The sequence below is a fragment of the Ursus arctos genome, unplaced genomic scaffold, assembly GCF_023065955.2.
Source record: "Ursus arctos isolate Adak ecotype North America unplaced genomic scaffold, UrsArc2.0 scaffold_24, whole genome shotgun sequence".
NCBI lineage: Eukaryota > Metazoa > Chordata > Mammalia > Carnivora > Ursidae > Ursus > Ursus arctos.
This window is the reverse complement of record NW_026622919.1, coordinates 44340119-44366642: the sequence shown is the minus strand read 5'-3', so window position 1 is coordinate 44366642 and position 26524 is coordinate 44340119. Positions and strand designations below refer to the sequence as shown.

Below are 26524 nucleotides of genomic sequence, written 5' to 3'. Positions count from 1 at the left end.
CACATGTATACACACACATACATATGTGTATATATACACACACACACACATATATATAATTTTTACAAAGTCTATTAGTCTGGCTCATATGTACCTTTGCAGCCTCATACCCATACATACCCTTCGAATCCCCTCTGCCAAACTACTTTCCAGCATACACATAACAGTTTTTCATGCTTTTCTGTGTATGTTGCTGTTCCCTCTACGTAAAATAACCTTCCCCCATGTCCACTCCAATTATTCATTCAAAAGTCAGTTTAAATAACATCTTTTTCAATGGTCTTTAGTGGGGAGATGTGATGGCCCTGCAACAGGCTAACATACATAATGTACACCACTATAATCCAGGACCCAGATTTTAAACACTACATAAGGAGGGGGGAAAAAACTAAGGATACTGAATTTCCTATCCATTTAATTATATCACTAAGAATCTAGAGAAAATTCAAATCTAAAAGTTCTATTTTCAGTCAAGTTTTCCCTCCTTTTTATAAAACCATTTGAATAGTAAAAAAAAAAAAAAAAAAAAAAAGCCATTCTTAAAATCTGACAAATCCGTACACTTCAAACTAATATAACACTGTATGTTAACCATACTGGAATTAAGAATAGTAATAATAAGGGGCGCCTGGGTGGCACAGCGGTTAAGCGTCTGCCTTCGGCTCAGGGCGTGATCCCGGCGTTCTGGGATCGAGCCCCACATCAGGCTCCTCCAATGGGAGCCTGCTTCTTCCTCTCCCACTCCCCCTGCTTGTGTTCCCTCTCTCGCTGGCTGTCTCTCTGTCGAATAAGTAAATAAAATCTTAAAAAAAAAAAAAAAAAAGAATAATAATAATAAAAAAAATAGCCCCCCCAATCTAACAAATCTAGAAATAGGGAGGGGAGCAGGAAGCTAAGATTTACCGACGAAATGAATAAGCAATTAAATATTCTGGCTGTTAAAGTTTATTACCATATTTTCATAAACAATAAAAAAAATCAGATATAACAGAATTAACAGATTTTAATGTTTTTAATGACTGAACTGTCACTTCAAATTTTTAAAATATTACACCATGGTGCTAGCTATTATCTTTATAATCACAAATCTCAACATAAAAATATAACAAAAAACACGTAACAAAATTATTATTCAAGCTTTCTGGCTCTTTGGAATTGACCTAAATAAATTTTCTGTGTAACAGTATATCCTTAAAGAGAAATTTATCTCTACCTAGAAAAAAACAATGGCCTATTAGAGAAATTAAAAACCATCTTAGGCCATTAGCTCTCATTTTTATGAAGCATCACAACATACCCCTAAAGCTTCAAATACCACTACCTCAGAGAATTATCTAAGATCCAAAGTACTTTAAAAAGTATTGCTTTAGAAATGTTAGAAATAATACTTTATGTGGGAGTCAACCTTGACTCTTTACTTTATTCCTCTATAACCAATTACCTTTATCTGCCGTTTATCTCCTGAACATTTGTTGGATTATTCTCCTTTTGTCTATCCTTAGTACCATCATCTCTCACTCTAATTTCAACAGGTCTGCCAAAATCCAGTCTTGGCCTGTTAACATCTATCCTCTACACAGCTCCCAGGGCCATCTACTTATGATACAATCTGACCATATCACTTCTCTACTTAAAAACAAAACCTTCGGGGCGCCTGGGTGGCACAGCGGTTGAGCGTCTGCCTTCGGCTCAGGGCGTGATCCCGGCATTCTGGGATCGAGCCCCACATCAGGCTCCTCCGCTATGAGCCTGCTTCTTCCTCTCCCACTCCCCCTGCTTGTGTTCCCTCTCTCGCTGGCTGTCTCTATCTCTGTCGAATAAATAAATAAAAAATCTTAAAAAAAAAAAAAAAACCTTCATTGGCCCCCTGTTTTTTATTTACTGAATATTTATATAACACTTACTATATGCTAGTCACTGCTGTAACTGTTTTACAAGTATTCATTTACTCCTCACAACTGCTGATGAGAATTTAAGTAACTAGCCTTTATGTAGTGTGCACGTGTGTGTGCACACACGTGTGTAAAATATAAGATAACACAGTCAGGTAAGCAGCAGAGCTGAAAGCTGAACTCAGCACCTGGGCTCCATAGTTGGGGCTCTTAATCACTCAACTACGCTGCCTCCCTACTTCCTAAAGTCCACGTACTTTAAAATAGTTTATAAGGCCTTTGATGAATATCTGGTCCCTGCCCATTTCAAGTCTCGTTTTTCATCAAGTCCCACTTTGCTCACACTCCAGTAACACTGAGCATCGTGTAATGTAGGTCAGGTCTTCCCTCTCCCCACACTGACCCTTATGATTGATTCTACTTCTGCTGTCCCCAGTCTGGAGCACCTTCTAGTACCTCAGCATGGTTCCTACAACAGACTGCACTGAATACATTCTGATGACAGAAGCAATTCTTTAATGCCTCATAACGTTAGTGGGTAATAAAAAACAAAAATTTTCTATTATTAATTACCACTGGCAGACATATGAAACACAAAAACACCAAATGTTTTAGGACTCAAGTCTCCAGTACACCTAATGGTTATCCAGTTAAAACACACACAAACAACAATAACAAAAAACCTTCCCCAACCTTGGTCCTCCTTCAACTCTTTTTAAGTCTATGGTGGAGCCTGGAAATTTACATTTTTAACAGATAAAAACCTACATCTGAGGAGAATGGTCCATTAACATCCTGCTTTACAAGCTATATCAAGGTAATCAGGCCAGATCAACTCCTCTATACTAACTCATGACCCCAGCCACACTGAACTACTTGGAAATTTCCCCACCAACCATGGTGTACTTATGAGACTGGACACAAATCATTTCCTCTGCCTGGAACCCCAAACAACGTGACAGGATTTCCTCAAAAATGTTTAACACCTTTGTGAAGACTTCCTTGAACAGTCTGGGCCCTCATCACACCAAATACATATTTTGATTATAGCGGTGTTATGCTACCTTTTCATATTAAATTATGTGTTTAAATAGTTTTAAGACCTTCAAGGGCAGGGACTGACAATTATGTTTGTATCCTCAGTACTTGGGATATAATTTAGCTAAATAAATGTTTGCTGGACAGAAAATTTGATGAAAAAAATGTTTTTAAAGGTGTGTTTTTAGAGAGAAAGAATGAGAGTGCAAGGGGAGCGGGAGAGAAAGAATCCCAAACAGAGACCCCCACTGAGCGTGGAGCCCAAGGCAGGGCTCGATCCCATGATCCTGAGATGATGACCCAAGCCAAAATCAAGAGTCAGATGCTTAAGTGACTGAGCGACCCAAGCACCCCTTAAAAAAAAAAAAAAAAAAAAAAAAAAAGATGAAAATTTAGAAGAGAAAGATACGTTAATGGTGTTGGGTATTTTTTAAATTTTTATTTATTTTTAATTTTTATTTTTTGGAGTGGAGCCCAACTCGTGCCTTGAATTCACAACCCTGAGATCAAGACCTAAGCTGAGATCAAGAGCTTGAGCCATGCAGGCACCCCAGGATATTTTTTAAAAAGTAGAAACCCAATGCAAATCTCTATACAAGTGTTATAATGGAAGGGCAAGGTATAAAAAGAACTTTCGTAACTGCAATTCTCAAAAATGATCTTACTCTCGAATTATAAATTCTCCTTAATGTAAAATAAGTATCTTTCAGGACAGGGATCTACGAGTTCTATCTTGAAAATAAAAGAGTCTAAGCAGTCAAACTGTTTTGTTTTCTGCTGTACTATTTAAAACTTGTTATTTGGTGTATTCATATACTAGGAAAGAATCAATGACTAAGATATCCTATTTGTTTCGCTTTTCAGATCACAGCAGTCTCCCTCTAAAAACAAGCCCCAAAACAGGGAAATGGGGAGCTCTTCTCTAAAATCCCAACACTGAACTTCACTCTCAGAATAATTTCTAGAGGGATATATAATTCACTTAACCATGTTTCTTCAAAAGCTTTCTTTGATCTTTAGTTTCCAAACTATAGTTACAATACTTTTTAGAAAACCAGCAAAATTTAGGGTTATTTGAATTAATATTTAAGATTCTAAACTAAATTTTTCTGACAGTCAAAAATGTAAATTGTTTTAATAAACGGGGGAGAGGAGATAAATTTGTTTTACAGAAGAACTCCACTTAACATATGTAAACACTGCCCCCTCCCCATTCAACTTGACTAACTTCCAAAGGATAAAGTAGGAGAATGAAAAAACAGTAACTTTAGGGTAGAGAAAAGCGGCACATACTACATTAACTAAATGATGAAGGTTAACACCACCAGTGATGTTTTGTGTTTATCACATAGCCCTAGACATATGATGAGAAGTGCACTTCATCTCTGTGGTATTTCCTCCAAAAACACTTAACCCCAATCTATTGAAAAACCACCACACAAATCCAGTTTGGGAGACATTTTACTGGATACCTGACGAGTACTACTCAAGACTGTCAAGGTAATGAAAAACAAGGAACCACTGAGAAACTGTCACAAACCAGAAGAGACTAGAGAGGCATAACCAAATGTAGTACGGTACCCTGGGCTGGATCTAGAACAGAAAGAGGACATTAATGCAAAAACTAGTCAAATCCACATAAAGTCTGGAGTTTAGCTAACAGTAAATACCAAGACTGACAAATGTACCTCAAAAATATAAGATGTTAACAATGGGGGGAAAAAAACCTCTCCACTATCTTACAACTTGTTTGTAAATCTAAAATTATTCCAAAATAAAAACTTTTATTTAAAAAAAATACAGGAAAAATGTGGAATTATTTAAATTAATACTATTTAAAAGTACAAAAATGTTCTGATTGTTAAAGATGTAAACCATACTTAACAGTTTAAATAAAATGCTTATTTCCAACATACTTTAACAGTAAAAAAATGAATTATTCCATTTGGCACTGATTTACACAGCACTCTTTGCCTATTAAGAAACTTTGAGGGGCACCTGGGTGGCTCAGTCGGTTGAGCGTGGCACTCTTGATTTTGTCTCAGGTCATGATCTCAGGGTGGTGAGATCGAGCCTGCACTGGGCTCCAAACTCAGTGTGGAGTCAGGTTCAGATTTTCTCTCTCTCTCTCTCTCTCTCTCTTTCTCTCCCCGCCCTTCCCTCTCTGCACACACCTCTCTAAATAAATAAATAAATAAATATTTTAAAAAAGAGAAAAGAAACTTTGAAGATATCACTGGTTTCAGACACACATAATGGATACCAAAGAGACAAAAAATCCCTAATTCTTAAGAAATACACTTAAGGGGTCCCAGGGCAGGGGGGCGCCTCAGTCAGTTAAGCGTCTGACTTTGGCTCAGGTCATGATCTCAGGGTCCTGGGATCAACCCTGGCATCAGGCTCCCTGCTCACTGGGGAGTCTGCCTGGGATTCTCTCTTCTTCTCCCTCTCCCCCCGCCCCGGCCCCTCGTACCTCTCTCTCTCTAAAATAAATAAATCTTAAAAAAAAAAAAAAAAAAGAAATATACTTAAAAATTTAAAAACTACTACATTAAGGGGCACCTGGATGATTCAGTTGGTTAAGCATCTGACTTTGGCTCAGGTCATGATCTCAGGGTCCTGGGATCAATCCCACCATCAGGCTCCCTGCTCAGCAGGGAGTCTGCTTGTCCCTCTGCCCCTCCCCCCACTTCATGCGTGCTCTCTCTCTCTCTCTCTCATAAATAAAATCTTAAAAAAACTACTATATTAATATATGAATGACTACTTATTTGATTAAACAGTATGTTAATAAAAAAATCATTTACTGAAGGATTTACAGGCCATTCATCATTCAATAGTAGCCATTATTCTCTGAGTTAGATACTGTCAACATCATAGATAGGGAAACTGAAGCTTCTGCTCAAAGAACATAGCTGGCAAATCGTGGAATCAGGACTACTAAAATATTCATATATGGTTTTAGTCAATAACTTAATTTGTTCTCTATGATAATGCTGAATGTATAACTCCCCCCCTTAAAAAATAAAAATTAGCAACAAAAAACCAAATAATCAATAAAACTGACTCATCTTCACCTTCCCTTCTTTTGCAGTCAGCATATTTTTTCTTAAAGTTTTTATGTTATTTATTCATTTAAGTACTCTCTACACCCAATGTGAAGCTCAAACTCATGACCCCGAGATCAAGAGTCACACACTCTTCTGAGCCAGCCAAGATAAAAACAAATATGGAAAGATGAATAAATAAAATATGCCTTAAGCATACAGAGCACTAATATCACAAAAATGTATCTTTCTATCTTTGCCATAGATTTATTAAAGTGGATTAATCAATACGTAAAATCTTAATAAACACAAAATTTTGTATGCCTTTAAAAATTAAAGTCCTTGAAAATTTCCCAGATTCTTAACTTCACTGTTATCAAAAGACAGTCTCTCAGAAATTTGTTAACAGCCCTAGTTAACTGTCAATAATTCTTGTGAACACGTAAGAGCTCAAAGAACAGACAATTAAAATGCAACAAATAATTACAAGATGCAAACGTAATGCATCCAGGTGGTTAATTCACTTCTTATGGGTGAGAATTTTGTGGCCCTGATACAAGTATGTCAGGAGTGTGACCCTGTTCCCTGGAACAACATAAAATCCCTTCAAAAAAGTATGAACACTTCTCCCTCCTTCACCTCAATTCCTGAAAGATCACTGGAAGTTAGCTATTACAAAGAACTATAGCACATTTCCTTTCACATAACCCTGCATTCAATCTATTAACAACAAGTATTTATTTACTTATTAATACTACTTATGTATATTTACTTAAGTATTAATTTAATATTTAATATTAATTTATTAACAACTGCTTATTAATACTACCAGCATGTATGCAACAATTATTTATTTACTTATTAATACTACTGTAAAACAGTATTAGACACTCTCTGGGAGTCCCTACTCAAATGCCTACGGCCTTATGCGAGCAAAATAGTTAACAATACAAGACTGTATGTTAATAAATGCCAATTTAAATGATGCAGGCTATAAATGCTAATGGATTTTCACCATTTTAGAAGAGAAAGAATTTAACAAACACAAGAATAGTTATAAAAAGGGTCCATTTTGTCAAAAGAATAAGGAATCAGGCAAGGCAATATCCAAGTAGTTCAATGCCTGTATTTTACTTCAATCTAGCTGCTACCCCAACATGTGATCTTAGGGAAAGACATTCTCTAAATTTTTGTTTTCTCACCCATAAAAATACCAATCTGCCTCAAAAAGTAGCAGAACAAATGAAAATGAGTACCACATTCAATATATTTACAAAGTTCCAGGGAAATGTTTATGACAATGTTAAATGACAATAACTTTAGAGGATATCTTTCCAGAAGTATCCTTAATGCACAGATCAATCCTACCGAGGGACGTTTCAACCAAAAGCCACCATCTTTTAAAGGAAAGCAATAAATCAAAATAATAAGCAGTTATGATGCCTGCATCCGTATAAAGCATTTCACAAATATCAATTAAATCTAACTGCCATGGTAGGTTAAAAATTATACACATAGCAGTTTAGACACATAAACCAAGATTCTATTTAAATAACTACCTGAAAATGTCATGCCAAACTAGCAACAAAGCTAAGACAATCCAAAAACCTTAATTGCAGTTCATTATTAAAGCTCATATTATAGCATCCTTCTTCATGAAGTACAGATTTCTCAAAACACTTGGACTTTAGCAATTAGGATCCACTCTACAGCTAAACAGCTTCAGAAGAACAGGTTTTCATCTTTTTTTTCCCTTTATCTTTTCTGAACTCACTGCATACCATTAGTTCTATTTATTTAACTTTATTTTTTTATAAAGAATTTTATTTATCTGACAGAGAAAGAGACAGCGAGAGAGGGAACACAAGCAGGGGGAGACGGAGAAGCAGACTTCCCGCTGAGCAGGGAGGCCTATGTGGGGCTCGATCCCAGGACCCTGAGATCATGACTTGAGCCGAAGGCAGACACTTATCAACTGAGCCACTCAGGCGTCCCTAGTTTTATTTTTTTATTTTATTTTATTTTTTTAAAGATTTTATTTATTTATTCGACAGAGATAGAGACAGCCAGCGAGACAGGGAACACAAGCAGGGGGAGTGGGAGAGGAAGAAGCAGGCTCATAGCGGAGGAGCCTGATGTGGGGCTTGATCCCATAACGCCGGGATCACTCCCTGAGCCGAAGGCAGACGCTTAACCGCTGTGCCACCCAGGCGCCCCCCTAGTTTTATTTTAAATAGAGGAACATTTTAAGTAAAAACAAAACAATTACAGTCCTATTGTAGAAGACTTAAGAACAGTGACAAAGAATTTCCACTTCACATTTAACTATTTCTCTCTTTCCAACATACATGAAAACAGGTTACCTGTCATAATGAAATATTTTCAAAACAGAGACTTAGAAGCGAATAAAAAAAATCTCTTTTAGGACCACAGCAGACATGGCCAGCTCAGTTTAAAACCAACTGAGCCTTAAGTCCCTTTGGCAAAAGAGTACGTGACTCACTACTGTAGAACTCAATGGAAAGAATTGGAAAAGTCATTCTGATTGCCCTAAGATTTTGCTTTGAGTTTGTTTTTTAAAGACACCTCCATACTAATGTCAACTTCCATAGTTTCTATGGCTTGTTTATTAAAATGACAAGTTGCAAATAAGATGAACCATATGTAAACAAAAAGTAAGGTCCTATTTTTTCTCGAGTACCTAAAATATGAGCCACAAGGTGTATATATGCACATATGTATGTGTAATACGTATTGACATACATATTATTTAGTACATAGAAGGGAAGCATTTATATTGAAAAAACAGAGACAATAAAACACAGATGTCCTAGCTAAAAAAAGAAAAGTTATGATACTGATTTTTCCCTTTCAGAAACATCTCCAAATTTCTAATATACTAAAGTTATTTTTACTGAAAAATAGATACCAAATAATTTTACTAAAAAAAAATGAACTCTATCCCAATCTCATTAGAAGTTTTATAAAACAGGATTATGAAGAATTTAAAAAACTGATCTCCAAATTACGCAAAAGATCCTGTCATATGTATCAGAAACATCCACAGATACATATTTGGAACTAAAGCTCTCTTAGTCAAATTATTTTAAGCTCCTGATCAATGAACAGTCTACTGAAAAATCACCACTCTTAGTGCACTTTTATACCTTAAAATACTAGGATGGGAAGATGTCACATAACATACTGAATTACCATTCCCTACTTTACTCATTTCTCACCATACGAACCCTTCTACCTTCTAATGACATTAAAAATAACAAGTGTGAAAATATATCATATATTGACAAAGAGTCTTAAGTCTCATCAAAATCACACTTAGCACATGAATTTGACATTCTTTTGAAGATGTCTATTCACATGAATGCTTGATGCAAGGCATTAAAGTGACCTACCCTCTCTTATGGTAGTACCTTACAAAAGGTCCCTTTCAAGGGACAGCACAAGAAGAAAGCCTTTATAAATAGCCTTTAACACAAATTATCTTACCCCTTTTTACTTATTTTTGATATTATTACAAAATCAGATTTACTGTTCCAATGCAAACTAAAGTAAAAAAAAATCTGTAATATTCTTATTCAGATTTTTGCCATATTTTCTATTACTATTTCTTGCCAAATATTTCTGGCATTCATTAACTTACACTTACTTGACTAAAACAATAAAAAAAACATTAACACACGGGTTGTATATGTGTGTGTGTGTGTGTGTGTGTGTGTATACACACAAATACAGAGACAATAAATGTCTGCTTTAGAGCAGGGACATTGCTTTTTACCCCAATCATTCAATACCCACCCACCTTGCAAAAATGGTGGAAACTAAAAACATCAGATTTTAAAATTTACTACAGAGAAATGCCTTTGTTGTAGCACCAACTGGTATCAAATAACCTTACAAAACATAAGCAAAAGAAAAATGGTATGAAAGGGCAATCTACATTTCACAGCTTCTGCTCTCTTACTCCACCCAGTCTCCTCAGCTCAATGGCTGTTCACAGCATCCACAAATATTAGCCCATTTTTAAAAGAGGACGGGGTGGGTACCAAAATAGGGTTATCTCTATCAAAATCAATATATACAGGAATCTCATGAAAAACTGGGTTCCTTTCTCTGATTTATTAAAAGAAAAAACAAAACAAAACAAAAGCTTCAAATTTGTTTTAAGAGCTCCTCCCCTTCTGAACAATCCAAACAATGATCATTTATAATAGAACATGAAAGAATAAATCACCCTAAATACAGATTACACTTATGCTTTAATAAAAACTGCAATTTGCAATGGTCAATTATTTTGCAAAACGGTGTCTTGAAAGATACCCATGAGAGATTAAAAGCTAGCTGATGTCTTAGAAGCAAATCAGAATTTTTTTAAGTAAAACCTTTTATAAATTCAACATTTTATCACTGCTGACATACCCAGGCAAGAAATTTTCCTGGAGACTGAACCCTGCAGCAATCAAGCCCTGCTGCAGAAAAAAACAAAAAACAAAAAACAAAAAACCAACCAAAAAAAAAAAAAATTTTTTTTTAAAGCAAATACTACTGTGGCAAAAGAGGAGGGATGACATTACTGGTATGAAAGGCCCAAGCTCTCTCCTCCGCCCTAGACTCAAAATGAAATTCACACAAAACAACCCACCTCCCAACAAAAATAGAATTACCAAAAATGGCATAAATTTTTTGTTTAGCCTTTAACGTTATGAATCTTGAGGACCATGTGTTAAAGTAGAGGTCGGGATAACAGTAATCTTTATTCTCTCCCGATTGCCTCTTAAGGAAGGGGGGGGGGACCTTGGCATGACATCGCCCATTGAGAATGAAACCACAAATCTGGTTCTTCTCTTCAAAAGCACAAATTCTTAACCAAAGGATTGATGTAATTTGGACTCAAACCCCAACCCCAAAAGAAAAATCCGGCCCTCCTCCCAGGGAGTTTCTTGCTAAGTCACTGAAGAAAGGCAGAAAAACAAATAAAGCCAAGGCACCTTGCTCTCTCTTATCTAAAATATTGAAAACCTACTCCTTTTCTCTACTGTTTAGAGAGAGAGAGCGTGTTGAAATTTGCCCACCACCTCAAAGACATTTTCTATTTTCTCACCTGGGAGACTAAAGAAGGCACTGCGTTTCCTAAAGGAGTGGGGAGATTAGATGAAGGGGAATGGCTGAGGGCCTCGAAGCTGTGTTACAACGTCAAAAGGCAACTCCCGTCTCAGGAGCCAGTGGCAGAAAAGAAAAACCTGCCTGATTCGGTGGGTGGATGCTGCGGATGGTTCGGTGGGTCGGGCCGCTCCTCTTTAGCGGGTGTAGAGTCTGGACCACCACACAGAGGGACCAGGGAAGGGCTGGGCCATCCTCCTCAGGTCAACCCCATCCTAAGGACAGGTGGGGGACGCAACGCCTGGAGGCCTATGGGTGCCGAGGCCGCGCGGAGCTGAGCGCCGTCCCCGAGCCGCCAACCACGGGTGGGGTGGGGACTGCGGAGCTCGCCTTCCGCGGCCAGGGAGAAGAGGGCCAAACCCTTTCCCCAAGATCAGAGAGCGACCTGCTTTCCACGCCCTTCCTACCCAAGAATACTTTTCTTGCTAAGTCACTGAGGGAGGAGGGCGATCTCTTCCCGGGGAGGGCCGCGGGTGGAGACGCGGCGGCTCCGGCAGCCCCCGAACCCGGGCCGGGGAGGAGGGGAGCGAGGGCAGCGCCCTCCCCGGCCTGTCCCTCCTCCTCCCGTGTCTCTCACTCAACGGCCGTCGCGGCCGCCATTTTGAGAGCGAGGAGAGAAGAAGAAGGAGGAGGCGGCGGCAGGGGGAGGGGAGAATGGGAGGGAGGGGACCGGCGCAGCCACCTCGTCAGGCCGCCCGGCCCGCAGCCGCCCGAGCGCGGAGGAGAAGACAGAGGGGAGGGCGCAGACCCTCACCGCCTTACCCGAGCGCTGCACCGCCGCCTCCGCAGGGCCTCTTCCGTCCTTCACTCCCATCCACCGGCGGGGGAGGGGGAGAGGGAGAGGGAAGGGAGGAAGGAGGGAGGGAGGGAAGGAGGGAGGGGGAGGATGGCGCGCTGGGCCCGGTCCCGGGGAGGGGGAGGGGAGGGGAGCGGGCGGGCTCCTCAGCCGTTCCGGGGCTCGAGCCCAAGCCTGGCGCTCGCGGTTTCTCTCGCTCGCGCCCGAGCGCTCCTCCTTCTCTTTCTCGCTCCTTGGGTCCCGGGATCGCTGCTCGTTCGCTTGCTCACTCGCTATCTCAGCCGCCGGACTCCGCCGCCGCCCCGCCGCTCCAGCTCCGTCTGTCACAGGAGCTGCCCCAACGCCCTGACGTCACCACGCCGCCGCCGCCGCTGCCGCCGCCGCCGCCGCCGCCCCAGACCCGCCGGGATGAGAGAGGGGAGGGGGGCCGGGAGCGGAGAGGGCTGCGGCGCATGCGCCGGCCTGGGCCGGGCCCTGAGCCGCGCTGCCTTCCGCTTAGCGGGCGGGCTTGCGATGCGGCTTGGCGGTACCGAGTGCGGGGTGGACGGGCTTGCGCAGGAGGTGCTCCTCGCGTTTAGCTAGGCTCTGTAACCTTGGGTTCCTTTTTCCTAGACCCTCGTCTGATGATTCAGGGACTTCAGGAACTCCAGCTGTATTCGCCTCCCCGCCCTGCTCTTGCCCACAAACAGAGCCCTCCCCGCTTCTCCCGGCCAACAGCGGAGACCCGTTGGGACCCGTGGATTTCGGCCCCGATAGGCTTCAGAATAAAGTGGAGCCGAGGCCAAGCCGTGGCCCCTTCTATCTCCGGCCTTCGGGTTTATTTTCCAGTTTGGTGGGGGCAAAAAGGAGGGAAGTAGGTTGGGTGGGTTTGGAGAGAAGAGCTGTTGAGGTTAAAAGGCTCATGGATAGCCCAGCCCAATTGTTTCATTTTTTTATTATAGATTTTTACTTGGGAGGATTCGCTTTTAGACATGATTCAGCTCTTCTTTTCCTTAGTCACACACACGTTTCAGACACTTGAATTCTTGAAACTGACACCCAAAGAAAGACCTGGAACTTTATCCTCAGGAGGTGCTCAATGCCTGCGGGGGCGCGCGTGCTAAATTGTGGGTTTAGATACTGATGACAAAGAAGTCTTGGGGATTTGCAGTCTATTTATTCCACACGGAGATATTTTATTTAAAATAGGCCAGATTTATATTGCACTGTATGGTAACTAGAATTTAAAATAAAATAAAATAGGCTAGATTTGAAGTTCTGAACCTTTCAATATGGTTCAACCTCTCAATCAGAGGCATCTAGTGTGATTATTTTGTCCAAGGAAACTCTTCCTAAAACATAGGTTTAGGCTTATGTTTATTGATTTTATTAATTCCCCTTATGTAGGTAAATGCGTACACTGACCTTGAGAAGCAACTGGGTTAATGAAAGGTAACTTGGGTATGAATCCTGGATCAGCCATTTACCAGAAATGCGACATTGGCTAAATTACTCTCTGGCCTTGGTTTCTCTATAAAACAGACCTAATAAATAGCTAACTTATGAGGCTTCTGTGAGAAATGGAGAGGTGATGCTGCATGTATGATATATATTACCTTAGTGGGGAATCCTGTGTAATTCATGTAACCGTTTATGTTGCTTGATACCAAAGCAAGTTTCCTTTTCCAGAGAAAGGTTGTCTCTATCCTTGGAGGTGTTCTGGAAGAGCATGAGTGAGGGTTGGTTGTCTGGAGGGCTTGGGTTTTTCTTCATGAAGGCAGGGAAGGAAATCGAATGGTCTCTGGAAGGTTTTTTTCAGGTTTACGGTTTTGGAATTCTCAAGTTAGATAAGGACGACTAGAGGAGGCACAGAGGTTTGGTCTGTGCTGTGTCCAGTAAGGGTCAGTAAACAGGAAATAAATTAACCTCTCTTGTTCTGAGAATCCACCTTTGGTTCATTTTTACCTTTTAAAATATCTATTATTGTATGATATCACACTCCTTAGTATTTAATCAGCTGAGTAAATCAGTTATTTTTAAAATGAATGTTCCAAAAGCCAGCAGAATTGCCCAGAAGGAAAGCAGAATCACATTGGTGAACACTGATTTAAGACAGATAGTACTGACGGCTATAAACCTTGAGCTCATAGACTCATGTATTTGGAAGCTTGAAAATCTGTTTCTATGTAATTACACACTAAATTGAGATCAGGTTTTCTTTCTGTAGCACTCGTTCAAAATACAAACTCCCTTGGGAGGAATGTATAAAAACTTCCCTTGGATTATAATTTTTCCGAACGGAAATAAAACTATGTTTTGTGCTTAGCTTGATGTGGAGTGATGTGTGATGGTTCTGTGCACTTTCTTTTCAGTTGCTAAAATGATAGATACATCTTAATAAACACTTGTCTTTTGAGAATGGAGACTTAGGACATCTATGCCATCCATCATAATTCATAAGGACTTATACAGAACCTGCTACATCCATCCAGGAAACACTTAATAATGAATATTTTGGATGATGTTTCTTGAGAAAAGATTAAGTATAAACATCCATTTTACTTACCACAATTTAACAATCTCCCCATTCGTTTGAATTGCAGATCTTTATTTTTCCAGTAGACATTTTCAAAATGGAAACATTTGTTTCAATTGCTGCAGTAAAATTAGTGTTAAACAATTCTGTAAATAAGCTGACTGGAAGAAACACTCCAAAAATACTACTGGGGAGAGGACAAAATGTCTTCTAAAATCTGTATACAATGAGTACATATTTTTTTATTATTACTTTTATTATTAATTTTTAATTCCAATATAATTAATATAAGTGTTATATTAGTTTCAGTTATAACAATGAGCACAAATGTTAAAACTTTATTTTGAGAATTAAACTTTCCTCTGTTTATAGGCAAAGACACATTGTTCATATTTGATAAAAAGCAATTAGCAAATGGTGAGAAGATAGCTTTCAGGTATACGATTTATGTGAATCGAAGTCCCATCAAAAAACCATGACCCAACTGGCAAGAGACTCACTGTAGGAGATTGTAGCTAATTTATTTGTGTACCTGTATTTCTCCAAAGCATGGACGTGTCAATGAGGGCAAGTCCAACTAAACCAGTCAGTCTTCATCTCAGCATCATGACATCCTCATGTGTCATGAACATTGGGAAGCCATAGAAACAAAGACTATTAAAAGAGGTGAAACTCTCAACCTGGACATAGAAAAAATATCTAGAAGCAGCACTTCGTAATCTGAAAACCTTTAAAATACACATAGAAAAATAATTTGGGGCACCTGGTGGCTCAGTAGGTGAAGTCGGCCCAGGTCATGATCTCAGGGTCCTGGGATCAAATCCCGCATCGGGCTCCCTGCTCAGCTTCTCCCTCTCCCTCTGCCTGCTGCTCGCCCTGCTCTTCCTCTCTCTCTCTCTCAAATAATAAATAAAATATTAAAAAAAAGAAAAAGAATTTGTAAAATGCTAACATAAAGAAACAATACAAAAGGACATATCAAATCCATTCTAGATGTCATCACCATAGACCATGAAGAAAGTAAAACAAGCTTTCTTCCCTTTCATGTCTGTGTACACCTAGTAGAGGAAAAGATTCTCACTAAGAGGACTAAAAGAAGGCTTTATGAAGGAGGTGATTTAAAGCAGACCTTTAAAAAGTGGCTAGAATTTTAATTAATTCATTCAACAAATATTTATTGAGTACCTTCTATGTACCAGACACAATGAACAGAACAAATAGAATCCCTGAGGTGATGGAGTTTGTATTCTGGTAGAAGACACAGAAAAAGGTAACAAAGCTATGATGGCAATAAACAATATCGAGGTGAAAAAATATGAAAGACTACACTAGTGAGGGTGGTAAGAGAAAATATTTCTGAGGAATGAATGACATTTAAGCTAAGGCTGGAGAAGCCAAGGGATTCCAGATTAAGGAACAAGTGCAAAGGCCCTGAGACAGGAAAATGCTTGCTGTGTCACAGGAAATGAAAGAAGGTCCTGGCAGATAGAATGGAATGATGGTGAGGAAAGAGCCTTCTTGACTACGCTGGTGCAGGGGACACCATTCATTTTATTCTCTGAATAGCCCAGCAAAAGAAAGGAGTAGGAGACAAGATCAGAAAGACAAGTAGGAATCAGATAATGCAGGGCCTTGTGAACACAGTAGAGAATTTGGATTTAATTTTTTTATTATCATTTATTTATTTTTCTGTTTTGAGAGAGAGAACACACAAGAACATGAGTAGGGGAGGGGCAGAGGGAGAGAGAGACTCTTAAGCAGGCTCCGCACAGCACGGAGCTCAATGTGGGGCTCTGTCTCACAACCCTGAGATCATGGCCTGGGCCGAAATCAAGAGTCTGACGCTCAACGGACTGAGCCACACAGGCACCCCTGGATTTCATTTTTTTTTTTTTTAAAGATTTATTTATTTATTTGACAGAGAGAGACAGCCAGAGAGAGGGAACACAAGCAGGGGGAGTAGGAGAGGAAGAAGCAGGCTCCCAGCAGAAGAGCCTGATGCGGGGCTCGATCCCATAACGCCAGGATCACGCCCTGAGTCGAAGGCAGACGCTTAATGACTGAGCCACTCAGGCACCCCTGGATTTCATTTTTATAGCTGTGAATAAAGATAAAGACAAAAACCAAACACATTTTGACCCTGCCTTTTGATCTTAAGGACTTAAAAAATAATTATGTTATTGGGGCTCCTCTGTGGCTTAGTCCGTTAAGTGTCAGACTCTTGGTTTCAGCTCAGGTCGTGATCTCAAGGTTGTGAGATGGAGCCATGTGTGGGGCTCCGAACTCAGCAAGGAGTCTGCTTAAAAAAATAAAAGACTCGAGGGGCGCCTGGGTGGCACAGCGGTTAAGCATCTGCCTTTGGCTCAGGGCGTGATCCCGGCGTTATGGGATCGAGCCCCACATCAGGCTCCTCCGCTATGAGCCTGCTTCTTCCTCTCCCACTCCCCCTGCTTGTGTTCCCTCTCTCGCTGGCTGTCTCTATCTCTGTCAAATAAATAAATAAAATCTTTAAAAAAATAAATAAACAAAAAAATAAAAGACTCGGGGCGCCTGGGTGGCTCTGTCGTTAAGCCTCTGCCTTCAGCTCAGGGCGTGATCCTGGCGTTCTGGGATCGAGCCCCACATCAGGCTCTTCTGCTGGGAGCCTGCTTCTTCCTCTCCCACTCCCCCTGCTTGTGTTCCCTCTCGCTGGCTGTCTCTCTCTCTGTCAAATAAATAAATAAAATCTTTAAAAAAATAAAAAATAAAAAAAATAAAAAAGACTCTCTCTCCCTCTCTTTCAGTCCCTCCACCCTCTGCTCTCTGTCAGATGAATAAATCTTTAAAAAACTAATTATGTTATTATTTTACCTTTTTAATATGTAAAATTTCAAATGAATACAAAAGTAAGCAGAATGATATAATGAACCCTCATATGCCCATCACCAGATACAATTTTTGACAATTACAAACTCATGGGTAATATTGTTTTCATATATACTCCCATTCATTTCCCTCTCCAGATTATTATTTTTATTAAGTAAGCTCTATGCCCAGTGTGGGTCTGAACTCATGATCTTGAGATCAAAAGTTGCACACTCCACCAACTGAGCCAGCCAGGCGCCCCACCGTATTATTTTGAAGCACATTCTAGATATCACATTATTTCACTCATTAATAGTTTAGTATGTCTAAAAGAAAAAAAAACTTTTAAGAAACATAATCATGATACCATTATTAACACTTAAAAGAATCACAATAATTCCTTAAGGATATTCTGACCCTGTCCTTGATCTTTGCCTCACCAAAGGTATGGAGTGATCAGAAGTTACAGAGAAATTGGACAAGTAATACAGTTAAGCAATCTTGGACAAAAGAACTATCCTAGATTAGTTGAGATCTGCTCACAACTTTTCAGGCATAAATTTATTTTTTTTAAAGATTTTATTTATTTATTTGCCAGAGAGAGAGAGTGCTGGAGAGAGAGAAAGTGAGAGTACAAGGAGGGGGAACAGCAGGCTGAGGGAGAAGCAGGCTTCCTGCTGAGCAAGGAGCCAGATATGGGACTCGATCCCAGGACCTGAGCCGAAGGCAGATGCTTAGTCAACTGAGCCACCCAGGTGTCCCTCAGGCATAAATTAAAAAATGTATACAAACAATTGGTCTCTTATCCAACTAAAATGAATATTACTAGTAAAAATGATTTGCAAAGCACGTAAGTGGCAATGGCTAAAACAGCACACAGAAGGAGCACATGAGCGACTCAGTCGGTTGAGCGGCAGATTTCTGGTTTTGGCTCAGGTCATGATCTCAGGGTCATGATCTTAAAGTCATGAGATCAAGCCCCGAGACAGGCTCCATGCTCAGTGGGGGGTCTGCTGGAGATTCTCTCTCCCTCTCCCTATATCCCTCCCCCGCTCATGCTAGCACTCTCTCTCTCTCTCAAATAAATAAATAAATCTTCAAAAAAAAAAACAGTACACAGTAAATTTTTTACCTCTAAAATATGACCCAGGAAAATTGCGTATGATCAAAATCGTGATGACAAAAAGGATACCACAGTCATAAAAAACATTAGGAAAAGAACATTAAAATAGAAGCTATAAGAAACCCTAATAAGTCAAATTTCCTTTCAAAAAATATTAGAAGAAAGAACTGATGCCAATGAAAATAATTTCATTAAAATCAAAATGAAAATAGAAAAATCAGAAGTGGTTTAACTCTGCTAAATTGAGAATTGATTGAATAATTAAATTGGTTAAACAGAGATTGTTCGGATAAATTCATTTTCCCTAAAAATTCACTGAAGTTGGTATAATTACAACTAAAGCACTTGGATTTTGCAAATACTGAGGTGTCATGTCCTTAAGGTCAACATATAAGGGTCAAAACTTCCTAGATCTAGGGCAGCTCGGTCTGATAGACGTATAATACAAACCATGCATGTAATTTTAAATTTTATGGTAGTTACATTTTCAAAAGTAAAAAGTGTAGCTCAAAAGGAATGTTTGTTATGCGAGAGAGGGGTGGAAGGTAGATGGAGGGCTGGAGAGGGAGGAAGGGAGAAATATACGGGCTGTAAGACTGGAAAGATAATCTGGACTGGGAGGTTTTGATATCTTGATAGCTAGACTGTCCTCTTGGCTATGGAGCTGCTTATATTGTCTTTATGTAAGACCATAAACCAGCAGCCTTCATCTTCCAAAGAGAACTTTCCTGACTCTCTTGAAGAGTACACTTTTTCGCTCTCCGTTGCTACTGCTACTGTGTCTCCTTTCCCTATTGACTGCACAGAGAAAGGAAGGACTGAATTTTGGATCTCCAAATGACGGTCCGGAAAACCACTAATGCTGAGTTATATCAAGACATACCCTAAATCATGGTTTTTGTACTTTCTTTTCCTCCATAGCTTGTTTTTTCAAACAAAATATACAGAATGTCCATATATTAAAAACATGAACAAAAACAGAGCTTCCCTGTTTGAAGTAGGGGCCTGGGGACACAAACGGACACCCCCTCCATCATACTACCCCAACAGAAGGAAGTTTCTCTCATCTCGCCGTGCATCTTTAACAACATTCACAACTCACACCACATTCATTTCTTCATTAAAAAAAAATTAATAGGGGCGCCTGGGTGGCTCCGTCGTTAAGTTTCTGCCTTCGGCTCAGGTCATGATCCCAGGATCCTGGAATCGAGACCCACATTAGGCTCCCTGCTCAGCGGGGAGCCTGCTTCTCCCTCTCCCTCTGCCTGCAGTTCCCCCTGCTTGTTTCACCCACTATCAAATAAATAAATAAAATCTGTAAAAAAAATTAATACACTAATTCAATCCTTTTTTAAAGGTGTAGATATGGCTGCATATCCAGAATTTATGATTTCTTCCTATACTCCAGTGTACAGTACTTACATAAATAAAGCAATATTCTTTTCCTTATAGTCACTTTTGACACATCTATATTTAAAAACATGTAATATTTTGGGGCACCTGACTGGCTCAGTTGGTAGAGCATGCCATTCTTGATCTCGGAGTTATAAGTTCGAGCCCCACATTGGGTACAGAGATTACTTAAAAATAAAATCTTAAAGTATATACAAAATAAAAGCATGAAAAATTTTGTTCCAAACTTCTTTGTAAAATTGGATTTATCTTTTTTTTTTTTTTTTTTGTATTAGTATCTCTCACAGGGCCACTATTGGCATTTTGGATGGGACAGTTCTTTATTATTTTTATATTTTTAATTAAATTTTTTATTTTGAGGGGCGCCTGGGTGGCTCCGTCGTTAAGTTTCTGCCTTCAGCTCAGGTCATGATCCCAGGGTCCTGGGATTGAGTCCCATGTTGGGCTTCCTGTTCAGCAGGATGCCTGCTTCTCCCTCTGCCTGCCTCTTCCCGGCTTGTGCTCTCTCTCTCTCTAGCTCTGACAAATAAAGAAATAAAATCTTTAAAAAAAAGATTTTATTTATTTATTTGAGATAGAGTGAGAGAGAGAGAGCACGAGTGGGGTGGGGGAGGGGCACAGGGAGAGGGAGAAGCAGGCCCAACATGGGACTCAATTCCAGGACCCTTGGTTCATGACCAGAGCCGAAGGCAGACGCTTAACTGACTGAGCCACCCAGGCGTCCCAAATAAGTAAAATCTCAAAAAATTTTTTTTTTAATTTTAAGATAATTATAGACAGACACACAGTTGTAAAAAATAATAGACCCCTTAAATCCTACCCAACGGTAACATCTTGCAAAACTGTAGTGCAGTATCACAAGTAGTTTATTGACATTGATACATCAAGGTACAGAACATTTCCACCTGTAGAAGGATCCCTCCTGTTGCCCTTTTTATAGCCAAACCTAGTTCCCTCCCACCCTACCCCTTTCGTAACCCCTGACAACCACTAAGCCATTCTCTATTTCTAGAATTTTATCAACTTAAGAATGTTTTGTAAATGGAATCAAACAGTGTGTAAGCCGGTTTTTTTGAGATTGGCTTTTGTTTCACTCAGCGTAATTCTCTGGAGTTTGATCTAGACCGCTGTGCATGTTCACTAGTTCATTCCTTTTTATTGGTGAGTGTTACTCCACAGCAGGTGTGGATGTAACACAGTTTAACCACTTGCTTGTTTCAAGAGCATCTGGTTGTTTCCAGTTTGGTGCCATTATAAGTTAAGTGGCTCTGAAATTTGTGTAAATGTTTTTGTGTGAACATTTTCATTTCTCTTAATTTTCATTAAGTGTTCATTTCTCTGGGATAAATATCCAGGACTGCAATTGCTGGATCACATGATAGTCGGATGTTTAGTTTAAAAAAAACCTGCCAGACTATTTCCCAGAGTGGCTCTACAATTTTACATTCCCACTAGTAATATATAAGTGATCTAGTTTCTCCAAATCCTTGTCAGCATTTAGTGTTGTCACTAGTTTATATTTTGGCCATTTTTTATAAATTTGTAGTGATAGCTCACTGTGATTTTCATTTGCAATTACCTGATGGCTATTCATGCTGAACATCTTTTCTTGTGCTTATTTGCCATCTGTATGTCCTCTTCAGTAAATTGGTTCTTCACGTCTTTGTCTCACTTTCTAATCGGTTTGTTTTTTACTATTAAATTCAAGACTTCTTTATATATTCTAGAGACTAGTCTTTTGTTGGATATGTGGTTTGCAAACACTTTCTCAGAGTTGGTAGCTTGATTTTTCATGCTCTTAACAGGGTCTTCCACAGAGCAAGATTTTAATTTTGATGAAGTCCAATTTATCAGTTTTCCCTTTTATAAAAGGTGTCATCTGGTGTCAAGCTTAAGACCTCTGCCTAGCCGTAGATGGCAAAGATTTTCTCTTATTTTTTTTTCCTGATATTACTATCATTTTATATTTATGTCTGTGATCCATTTCAAGTTATTTTTTATGTAAGATGTGAAAATTAGGGTGATGCTCTTTTTTTTTTTTTTTTGACACTGGATGTCCAATTGCTCCAGCCCCATTTATTGAAAAGACCGTCTTTCCTCTGTTGAATAGTTTCTTATACCGTTGTCAAAAATCAGTTAAGCTTATTTGTGTGGGTCTATTTCTTGATTTTTTATTCTGTCCCATTGATCTACATGTCTACCACCTCACTCGTCCGTCAATACTACACAGTCTTCATCACTACAGCTGTGTGGTAAAACTTAAAATTGACACAAGTGATTCCTCCTACTTTATTCTACCTTTTCAAGATTGTTTTAGCTCTTCTAGTTCCTTTGTCTCTCCATATAAATTGTAGAAAAATCTTGTTTGTATCTACAAAAAAAAAAAAACCTAGATGGGATTTTAATAGTAATTTCATTAAACCTGTATATAAATTTGGAGAGAATTGACATCTTTACTATGTTGAGTCTTCCAATTCATGAACACCACATGTCTCTCCTTTTCTTTATGTCCTTTTTCCATCAGCAGTTTGTATTTTTCAGTATAAGTCCTGTACACATTTTGTTAGATTTACACCTAAATAATTCACATTTTTTAAGTGATTATAAATGCATTGTATTTTTAATTTTGGTGACTACTGTTCATTGCTAGTAGACATAAATGCAACTGATTTCTGTATGCTTATCTTTTATCTTCAGACTTTGCTAAAGACACTGATGAGTTGGATGTTTTCTTTGGAGAGTCCTTGGGATTTTCTATGCAAACAATTATGTTGTATGAAATAGGGACATATTTATTTCTTCCTCTATGATTATATACCTTCTATTTCTTTTTCATGCCTATTGCATTTACAGAACTATGTTGATTAAGAGTGATAAGAGCAGACATCCTTGACTTGTTCCCAGTCTTTGGGGGAAAGCATTCAAGCTTTCTGCAAATGTTCTTTATCAAATTGAGGAGGTTCTCCTCTATTCCTATTTTTGTGAGTTTTTATTATGAGACATATTGGATTTTTTCCAGATGATTTTTATGCAGTGATTGTTATGATCATGTGATTTTTTTCCTCTTTAATCTGTTAATATAGTAGATTACATTATTTTCACATATTCAGATAGCCTTGCATCCCTGGAATAAATCCCACTTGGTCACGATGTATAATTATTTTTATATGTTCCTGAAATCTATTTGGTAATATTTTGTTAAAGATTTTTGTATATGTATTCATGAGGGATATTGGTCTATAGTTTTATTATTTTTTTGTACTGTCTTTTCTTGTTTGGGAACCAGGATAATACCAGGAGGGAAGTGGTCCCTCCTCCTCTATTTCCTAGAAGAGATTACGTAGGATTGGTGTTAATTTTTCTTTAAATGTTTGATTTCCATCTGGTCCTGGAAATATATTCTTGGAAGTCTTAAAATTACAACAAAGTGAGATGACACAATTTACCAATACCAGGAATGAAAAAGGGGGATATAATTACAGACTCTGCAGACATCAAGGAGAGAATAAGGGAATATTATGAAAGACTCTACACACAGAAATTTGATAGCTTAGATGAAATGGACTAGTTCCTCTAAAAGCAGAAACTACTCCAATTCACATGATGTGAAATAAACAATTCAAATAGCCCTATTAAGGATACTGAATTTATAATTTACAAACTTCTAATCCAAAGTGGTCTTTGATCTGTTTTGAGTTGATTTCTATATATGGTGTAAGGTAAGGGTCCAATTTAATTTTTTTGCACATGGATATCCAGTTTTCCCAGCACCATTTGTTGAAAAGATTGTCCTTTCCACATTGCAGGATCTTGGCACCCACACTGAAGAGCAACTGACCATGCATGCGAAGGTTTATTTCTGGGTTCTTTCTTCCGTTTCACTGATCCATGTATCTGTCCTTATGCCAGTTTCACAGGGTTTTGATTACTGTGGCTTTGTATTAAGTTTTGATGCTATGAAATGCAAGTCCTCTAACTTTGCTCTCCTTTTTTGGCTACTCGGGGTCCCTTAAGAAGCCACATGAATTTTAGAATGGGTTTTTTTTTATTTCTGCAAAAATAGTAAAGAAGCATATGAAAAGATAGTCAACATAACTAATCATCAGAGAAATACAAATCAAAACCACAATGAGATATCACCTCATATTTATTAGGATGGCTGATATAAAAAAATAGGAACTAATAAGTGTTGCCAAGAATGTAGAGAAATTGGAAACTAGAACCCTTACACCTTGTTGGTGAGGGGTTGTAAAATGGTGAGGTGGCTCTTTAAGAAATTAAAAGTAGGGGCACGTGGGTGGCTCAGTCAGTTAAGCGTCTGCCCTCTGCTGGTGTCATGATCCCAGGGTCCTAGGATTGAGCCCCAGTGGGGCTCCCTGCTCAGCAGGGGGGGTCTGCTTCTCCCTCTCCCTCTGCCTTTGCTCCTCCCCCAACTTGTCCTCTCTCTCTCTTTCTCAAATAAATAAATAAAATCATTTTTTAATTTTTAAAATTTATTTTATTTATTTATTTGAGAAAGAGAGAGAGAGAGCAGGAAAGTGGGGTGAGGAGCAGAGGGAGAAGCAGGCTCCCTGCTGAGCAGGGACTCTGATGCGGGGCTTGATCCTGGAACTCCAGGATTATGACCTGAGCGGAAGGCAGCCACTTAATGGACTGAGCCACCCAGGTGCCCCAATAAATAAAATCTTTCAAAAAAATTAAAAATAGACCTTCTATGTAATCCAATAATCCTACTTTTGGGTATCCAAAAGAATTGAAAGCATGGTCTTGAAGTGATATTTGCTATGTTCGTAACAGCACTACTCATAATAGCCGAGAGGCAGAAGAAACCCAAATGTCCATGGATGGATGGATGGATGGATGAATGAAGAGAATGTAGTATATGCGTATAATGACATATTATTCAGGCTTAAAAAAGGAAGGAAATCCTGTCACATACTACAACATGGATGAACCTTGAGAACGTTGTGCTAAGTAAAATAAACCGAAACAAGAACACAAAAACTGGATGATTCCACCTATATGAGCTATCTAAAGTAGTCACATTTATAAAAACAGAAAGTAGAATGGTGGTTACCAGGGACTGGGGAGAAGGAGAAAAGGAAAATAGTTCTTTAATGGGCATATCAGTTATGCAAGATGAAAAAGTTCTGGAGATCTATTTCAGAACAACACGAATATACTTAACACTTCTGAACTATACACTTGAAAATGGTTATGTTATGTGGTTTTTTTTACCACAATAAAAATATTAGCCTATCAAATTTTTTAGGTACATTAAAATAATAACATGATGACCAAGAATGATTTATTCTAGGAACTATAGGACTGTTTGACATTTGAAAATGTATTAATATAATTCATAATACTTTTTTAACTAGGGAGAAAAACTGTATGATCATCCTGGTGGATGAACAAAAAGAGCCTTCAAAAAATTCAACAAACTAACCCAATAAAAATCTCCTACTTGAATAACAGGGTACTTCCCTAGCATGATAAAGAATGTCAGAAACCGGGGCGCCTGGGTGGCACAGCAGTTAAGCGTCTGCCTTCGGCTCAGGGCGTGATCCCGGCGTTACGGGATCGAGCCCCACATCAGGCTCCTCTGCTATGAGCCTGTTTCTTCCTCTCCCACTCCCCCTGCTTGTGTTCCCTCTCTCACTGGCTGTCTCTATCTCTGTGAAATAAATAAATAAATAATCTAAAAAAAAAAAAAAGAATGTCAGAAACCAATAGCCAATATTAATTGCAAAATATTAAAGACATTACCACTGAAGTCAGGAACAAGGTAAGGGTATCATCTCTCTCTCTTTTTAAAAAGATTTTATTTATTTATTTGAGAGAGAGGGAGTACAAGCTGGAGGAGTGGCAGAGGGAGAGGGAGAAGCAGGCTCCCCACTGAGCAGGGAGCCCAATGTGGGGTTTGATCCCAGGACCCTGGGATCATGACCTGAGCAGAAGGCAGGCGCTTAACTGACTGAGCCACCCAGGTGCCCCAAGGGTATCACCTCCTAACTACTGTTAGTTACATTGCTCTTAAAGTTCTAAGCTAATGCAATAAGATAAGAAAAATAAATAAAATGTATAAAAATTCAGGAAGAGGAGACAATTCTTAAAAGAATGAATGCTGGGGCACCTGGGTGGCTCAGTCGTTAGGCGTCTGCCTTCGGCTCAGGTCATGATCCCAGGGTCCTGGGATTGAGCCCGGCATCGGGCTCCCTGCTCGACGGGAAGCCTGCTTCTCCCTCTCCCACTCCCCTTGCTTGTGTTCCCTCTCTTGCTGTCTCTCTCTGTCAAATAAATAAAACCTTAAAAAAAGAAAAGAAAAGAAAAGAAAAAAGAACAAATGCTCACTAAAATATAAAATAATCACTAAATGCTCAACAAAACAACAACATATAAAGTAAAAAGTAAATACGTTCCATTATTCTATCAATTCTATTTCTCAGAGGTAATCATCTTCAACAAACCCTTTTCAATGTATATTTGAGTGTATATACATTAATTTTAAAGAGTGGGGGTAGGGAGAGGGAGAAAGAATCTCGAGTAGAACCTGCACTGAGTGCACAGCTGAACCAAGACTCAATCTCATGACCCTGAGATCTTGACCTGAGCCGAAAGAGCTGGACGTGTAACTGACTGAGCCACCCAGGGGCCCCTATACATGGATTTTAAAAA

The 26524-nt window shown here is 39.1% G+C and overlaps 1 protein-coding gene across 3 annotated transcripts in view; it reads right to left on the bottom strand.

Moving 5' to 3' along the window:
• Positions 1-12339, bottom strand: part of PAFAH1B1 (platelet activating factor acetylhydrolase 1b regulatory subunit 1) — a 78427-nt gene extending 66088 nt beyond the window's left edge. Inside the window, exon 1 of one of the 3 annotated variants that reach the window (XM_026517878.4) lies at positions 11918-12339. The gene's annotated coding sequence lies outside the window, so the exon portion shown is untranslated. Of the gene's footprint in view, positions 1-11096; positions 11777-11917 lie in introns of those variants that run through there. The other 2 variants (XM_044390821.3, XM_048223221.2) reach the window with 2 other exon arrangements.
• Positions 12340-26524: the final 14185 nt, after the last annotated feature.